The sequence below is a fragment of the Nerophis ophidion genome, unplaced genomic scaffold, assembly GCF_033978795.1.
Source record: "Nerophis ophidion isolate RoL-2023_Sa unplaced genomic scaffold, RoL_Noph_v1.0 HiC_scaffold_40, whole genome shotgun sequence".
NCBI classification, from domain to species: domain Eukaryota; kingdom Metazoa; phylum Chordata; class Actinopteri; order Syngnathiformes; family Syngnathidae; genus Nerophis; species Nerophis ophidion.
The window spans coordinates 910,920-920,186 of NW_026906962.1; positions in this window are offsets into that span (position 1 = coordinate 910,920).

The following is a 9,267-nucleotide window of genomic DNA, read 5'->3' on the forward strand; positions in this document are numbered from 1 at the left end:
AAAGTGTATTTAATATTAACACACTAAACATGTATTTAATATTAATACACTAAACATGTATTTAATATTTATACACTAAACATGTATTTAATATTCATACACTAAACATGTATTTAATATTAATACACTAAACATGTATTTAATATTAATACACTAAACATGTATTTAATATTAATACAAAACATGTATTTATTTTTAATAAACTAAATATATATTTAATATTAATACACTAAACATGTATTTAATATTCATAAACTAAACATGTATTTAACATTTATACACTAAACATGTATTTAATATTAATACATTAAACCTGTAGTTATTATTCATACACTAAACATGTATTTAATATTAATACACTAAACCTGTATTTAATATTAATACAGTAAACATGTATTAAATATTTATACACTAAACATGTATTTAATATTCATTCAATAAACATGTAGTTATTATTCTTACACTTAATATGTATTTAATATTAATACAAAAACATGTATTTAATTTTAATAAAGTAAACATATATTTAATATTAATACACTAAACATGTATTTAATATTCATACATTAAACATGTATTTAATATTCATACACTAAACATGTAGTTATTATTTATACACTAAACATGTATTTAATATTAATACAGTAAACATGTATTAAATATTTATACACTAAACATGTATTTAATATTAATACAAAAACATGTATTTAATTTTAATAAACTAAATATATATTTAATATTAATACACTAACCATGTATTTAATATTTTTGCACTAAACGTGTATTTAATATTTATACACTAAAAGTGTATTTAATATTCATACACTAAACATGTGTTTAATATTAAAACACTAAACATGTAGTTATTATTCATACACTAAACATGTATTTAATATTTATATACTAAACATGTATTTAATATTAATACACTAAATATTTATTTATTATATATCCACTAAACTTTTATTTAATATTCATAAACTAAATATATATTTAATATTAATACACTAAACATGTATTTAATATTAATACACTAAACATGTATTTAATATTTTTACACTAAACATGTATTTAATATTCATACACTAAACATGTATTTAATATTCATACACTAAACATGTATTTAATATTAATACAAAAACATGTATTTAATTGTAATAAACTAAATATATATTTAATATTAATACATTAAACATGTATTTAATATTCATAAACTAAAAATGTATTTAACATTTATACACTAAACATGTATTTAATATTCATACACCAAACATGTAGTTATTATTCATACACTAAACATGTATTTAATATTGATACACTAAACATGTATTTAATATTAATACACTAAACATGTATTTAATATTTATACAGTAAACATGTATTGAATATTCATACATTAAACATATATTTAATATTCATACACTAAACCTGTATTTAATATTCATACACTAAACATGTATTTAATATTAATACACTAAACATGTATTTAATATTAATACACTAAACATGAATTTAATATTCATACATTAAACATGTATTTAATATTTATACACTAAACATGTATTTAATATTCGTACGTGAAACATGTATTTAATATTTATACACTAAACATGTATTTAATATTCATACATTAAACATGTATTTAATATTCATACACTAAACATGTATTTAATATTTATACACCAAACATGTATTTAATATTCATACACTAAACATGTATTTAATATTAATACACTAAACATGTATTTAATATTTATACGCTAAACATGTATTTAATATTAATACAAAAACATGTATTTAATTTTAATAAACTAAACATATATTTAATATTTATACACTGAACATGTATTTAATATTCATACACTAAACATTTAGTTATTATTTATACACTAAACATGTATTTAATATTAATACACCAAACATGTATTTAATATTAATACACTAAACATGTATTTAATATTAATACACTAAACATGTATTTAATATTTATACACTGAACATGTATTTAATATTCATACACTAAACATTTAGTTATTATTTATACACTAAACATGTATTTAATATTAATACACTAAACATGTATTTAATATTAATACACTAAACATGAATTTAATATTCATACATTAAACATGTATTTAATATTTATACACTAAACATGTATTTAATATTCGTACATGAAACATGTATTTAATATTTATACACTAAACATGTATTTAATATTCATACATTAAACATGTATTTAATATTCATACACTAAACATGTATTTAATATTTATACACCAAACATGTATTTAATATTCATACACTAAACATGTATTTAATATTAATACACTAAACATGTATTTAATATTTATACGCTAAACATGTATTTAATATTAATACAAAAACATGTATTTAATTTTAATAAACTAAACATATATTTAATATTTATACACTGAACATGTATTTAATATTCATACACTAAACATTTAGTTATTATTTATACACTAAACATGTATTTAATATTAATACACCAAACATGTATTTAATATTAATACACTAAACATGTATTTAATATTAATACACTAAACATGTATTTAATATTTATACACTGAACATGTATTTAATATTCATACACTAAACATTTAGTTATTATTTATACACTAAACATGTATTTAATATTAATACACTAAACATGTATTTAATATTAATACACTAAACATGAATTTAATATTCATACATTAAACATGTATTTAATATTCATACACTAAACATGTATTTAATATTCGTACACGAAACATGTATTTAATATTTATACACTAAACATGTATTTAATATTCATACATTAAACATGTATTTAATATTCATACACTAAACATGTATTTAATATTTATACACTAAACATGTATTTAATATTCATACAATAAACATGTATTTAATATTTATACAAAAACATGTATTTAATTTTAATAAACTAAACATATATTTAATATTAATACACTAAACATGTATTTAATATTTATACACTAAACATGTATTTAATATTCATACACTAAACATGTAGTTATTATTTATACACTAAACATGTATTTAATATTAATACAGTAAACATGTATTTAATATTAATACACTAAACATGTATTTAATATTAATACAAAAACATGTATTTAATTTTAATAAACTAAATATATATTTAATATTAATACACTAAACATGTATTTAATATTCATAAACTAAACATGTATTTAACATTTATACACTAAACATGTATTTAATATTAATACACTAAACATGTATTTAATATCTATACACTAATCATGTATTTAATATTAATACACTAATCATGTATTTAATATTCATACACTAAATATGTATTTAATATTCATACACTTAACATGTATTTAATATTTATACACGAAACATGTATTTAATATTTATACACTAAACATGTATTTAATATTCATACATTGAAAATGTATTTAATATTCATACACTAAACATGTATTTAATATTCATACATTAAACATTAAATTAATATTCATACACTAAGCATGTATTTAATATTAATACACTAAACATGTATTTAATATTTATACACTAAACATGTATTTAATATTTATACACTAAACATGTATTTAATATTTATACACGAAACATTTATTTAATATTCATACATTAAACATGTATTTAATATTCATACACTAAACATGTATTTAATATTTATACACTAAACATGTATTTAATATTCATATACTAAACGTATATGTAATCATATACTAATCATATATTTAATATTCATGCAGTAAACATGTATTTATTATCCTCTAAATAAGGCACACTTGGAAATAATGAATTTCTTTATGCGTGCAGTTGCGGCAGAAGTCCACAGGAGGGCGCACGTTCCCTCTTAATAAGTCCGGTCCTCTCTATCTCTCTATCTCTCTTTTTCCTTTCTTTTTGTTTCTTTTATTTTTTTTTACATAAGTTTGGTTTCTCATACACTTATATTTATACACTAAACATGTATTTAATATTAATACACTAAACATGTATTTAATATTTATACACTAAACATTTATTTAATATTAGTACAAAAACATGTATTTAATTTTAATAAACTAAACATATATTTTATATTAATACACTAAACGTGTATTTAATATTAATACAAAAACATGTATTTAATATTCATACACTAAACATGTAGTTATTATTTATACACTAAACATGTATTTAATATTAATACAGTAAACATGTATTTAATATTAATAAACTAAACATGTATTTAATTTTAATACAAAAACATGTATTTAATTTTAATAAACTAAATATATATTTAATATTGATACACTAAACATGTATTTAATATTCATAAACTAAACATGTATTTAACATTTATACACTAAACATGTATTTAATATTCATACACTAAACATGTATTTAATTTTTAATAAACTAAACATATATTTAATATTAATACACTAAACATGTATTTAATATTTATACACTAAACATTTAGTTATTATTTATACACTAAACATGTATTTAATATTAATACACTAAACATGTATTTAATATTAATACACTAATCATGTATTTAATATTCATACACTAAATATGTATTTAATCTTCATACACTTAACATGTATTTAATATTAATACACTAAATATGTATTTAATATTCATACATTAAAAATGTATTCAATATTCATACACTAAACATGTATTTAATATTCATACATTAAACATGTATTTAATATTTATACACTAAACATTTATTTAATATTCGTACACAAAACATGTATTTAATATTTATACACTAAACATGTATTTAATATTCATACATTAAACATGTATTTAATATTCATACACTAAATATGTATTTAATATTTATACACTAAACATGTATTTAATATTCATACACTAAACATGTATTTAATATTTATACACTAAACATGTATTTAATATTTATACACTAAATATGTATTTAATATTCATACACTAAACATGTATTTAATATTAATGCACTGAACATGTATTTAATAATCATATACTAAACGTATATGTAATCATATACTAATCATATATTTAATATTCATACAGTAAACATGTATTTATTATCCTCTAAATAAGGCACACTTGGAAATAATGAATTTCTTTATGCGGGCAGTTGCGGCAGAAGTCCACAGGAGGGCGCACGTTCCCTCTTAATAAGTCCGGTCCTCTCTGTCTCTCTATCTCTCTTTTTCCTTTCTTTTTGTTTCTTTTATTTTTTTTTACATAAGTTTGGTTTCTCATACACTTATATTTATACACTAAACATGTATTTAATATTCATACACTGAACATGTATTTAATATTCATACACTAAACATGTAGTTATTATTTATACACTAAACATGTATTCAAAATTCATACACTAAACATGTATTTAATATTCATACATTAAACATGTATTTAATATTCATACACTAAACATGTATTTAATATTCGTACACGAAACATGTATTTAATATTTATACACTAAACATGTATTTAATATTCATACACTAAACATGTATTTAATATTAATACACTGATTATGTATTTAATAATCATATACTAAACGTAAATGTAATCTTATACTAATCATATATTTAATATTCATACAGTAAACATGTATTTATTATCCTCTAAATAAGGCACACTTGGAAATAATGAATTTCTTTATGTGTGCAGTTGCGGCAAAACTCCACAGGAGGGCGCACGTTCCGTCTTAATAAGTCCGGTCCTCTCCGTCTCTCTCTCTCTCTTTTTCCTTTTTTTTGTTTCTTTTATTTTTTTTTACATAAGTTTGGTTTCTCATACACTTATATTTATACACTAAACATGTATTTAATATTAATACACTAAACATGTATTTAATATTAATACACTAAACATGTATTTAATATTAGTACAAAAACATGTATTTAATTTTAATAAACTAAACATATATTTAATATTAATACACTAAACATGTATTTAACATTTATACACTAAACATGTATTTAATATTAATACAAAAACATGTATTTAATTTTAATAAACTAAACATATATTTAATATTTATACACTAAACATGTATTTAACATTTATACACTAAACATGTATTTAATATTAATACACTAAACATGTATTTAATATTTATACACTAAACATGTATTTAATATTAATACAAAAACATGTATTTAATTTTAATAAACTAAACATTTATTTAATATTAATACACTAAACATGTATTTAATATTTATACACTGAACATGTATTTAATATTCATACACTAAACATGTAGTTATTATTTATACACTAAATATGTATTTAATATTAATACAGTAAACATGTATTAAATATTTATACACTAAACAAGTATTTAATATTCATACAATAAACATGTAGTCATTATTCTTACACTTAATATGTATTTAATATTAATACAAAAACATGTATTTAATTTTAATAAACTAAACATTTATTTAATATTAATACACTAAACATGTATTTAATATTTATACACTAAACATGTATTTAATATTCATACACTAAACATGTAGTTATTATTTATACACCAAACATGTATTTAATATTAATACAGTAAACTTGTATTAAATATTAATACAAAAACATGTATTTAATTTTAATAAACTAAACATATATTTATTATTAATACACTAAACATGTATTTAACATTTATACACTAAACATGTTTTTAATATTAATACACTAAACATGTATTTAATATTAATACAAAAACATGTATTTAATTTTAATAAACTAAACATATATTTAATATTTATACATTAAACATGTATTTAACATTTATACAGTAAAAATGTATTTGATATTAATACACTAAACATGTATTTAATATTTATACACTAAACATGTATTTAATATTAATACAAAAACATGTATTCAATTTTTAATAAACTAAACATATATTTAATATTAATACACTAAACATGTATTTAATATTTATACACTAAACATGTATTTAATATTCATACTCTTAACATGTAGTTATTATTCATAAACTAAACATATATTTTATATTAATACAGTAAACATGTATTAAATATTTATACACTAAACATGTATTTAATATTCATTCAATAAACATGTAGTTATTATTCTTACACTTAATATGTATTTAATATTAATACAAAAACATGTATTTAATTTTAATAAACTAAACATATATTTAATATTAATACACTAAACATGTATTTAATATTTACACACTAAACATGTATTTAATATTCATACACTAAACATGTAGTTATTATTTATACACTAAACATGTATTTAATATTAATACAGTAAACATGTATTAAATATTTATACACTAAACATGTATTTAATATTAATACAAAAACATGTATTTATTTTAATAAACTAAATATATATTTAATATTAATACACTAAACATGTATTTAATATTTTTACACTAAACGTGTATTTAATATTTATACACTAAAAGTGTATTTAATATTCACACACTAAACATGTGTTTAATATTAATATACTAAACATGTAGTTATTATTCATACACTAAACATGTATTTAATATTTATACACTAAACATGTATTTAATATTAATACACTAAATATGTATTTATTATTTATCCACTAAACCTGTATTTAATATTTATACAAAAACATGTATTTAATTTTAATAAACTAAACATATATTTAATATTTATACACTAAACATATATTTAACATTTATACACTAAACATGAATTTAATATTAATACACTAAACATGTATTTGAGATTTATACACTTAACATATATTTAATATTAATACAAAAACATTTATTTAATTTTAATAAACTAAACATATATTTAATATTATTACACTAAACATGTATTTAATATCTATACACTAAACATGTATTTAATATTAATACACTAAATATTTATTTATTATTTATCCACTAAACCTGTATTTAATATTTATACAAAAACATGTATTTCATTTTAATAAACTAAACATATATTTAATATTTCTACACTAAACATGTATTTAATATTTATACACTAAACATGTATTTAATATTAATACACTAAACATGTATTTAATATTTATACACTAAACATGTATTTAATATTAATACAAAAACATGTATTTAATTTTAATAAACTAAACATATATTTAATATTTATACACTAAACATATATTTAACATTTATACACTAAACATGAATTTAATATTAATACACTAAACATGTATTTGAGATTTATACACTTAACATATATTTAATATTAATACAAAAACATGTATTTAATTTTAATAAACTAAACATATATTTAATATTATTACACTAAACATGTATTTAATATTTATACACTAAACATGTATTTAATATTAATACACTAAACATGTATTTAATATTTATACACTAAACATGTATTTAATATTAATACACTAAATATTTATTTATTATTTATACACTAAACATGTATTTAATATTAATACACTAAACATGTATTTAATATTTATACACTAAACATGTATTTAATATTAATACACTAAACATGTATTTAATATTTATACACTAAACATGTATTTAATTTTAATAAACTAAACATTTATTTGATATTAATACATTGAACATGTATTTAATATTAATACACTAAACATGTATTTAATATTCATACAATAAACATGTAGTTATTATTCTTACACTTAATATGTATTTAATATTAATACAAAAACATGTATTTAATTTTAATAAACTAAACATATATTTAATATTAATACACTAAACATGTATTTAATATTTATACACTAAACATGTATTTAATATTCATACACTAAACATGTAGTTATTATTTATACACTAAACATGTATTTAATATTAATACAGTAAACTTGTATTAAATATTAATACAAAAACATGTATTTAATTTTAATAAACTAAACATATATTTAATATTAATACACTAAACATGTATTTAACATTTATACACTAAACATGTTTTTAATATTAATACACTAAACATGTATTTAATATTAATACAAAAACATGTATTTAATTTTAATAAACTAAACATATATTTAATATTCAAAAATTAAACATGTATTTAACATTTATACAGTAAAAATGTATTTGATATCAATACACTAAACATGTATTTAATATTTATACACTAAATATGTATTTAATATTAATATAAAAACATGTATTTAATTTTTAATAAACTAAACATATATTTAATATTGATACACTAAACATGTATTTAATATTCATACACTTTAAATGTA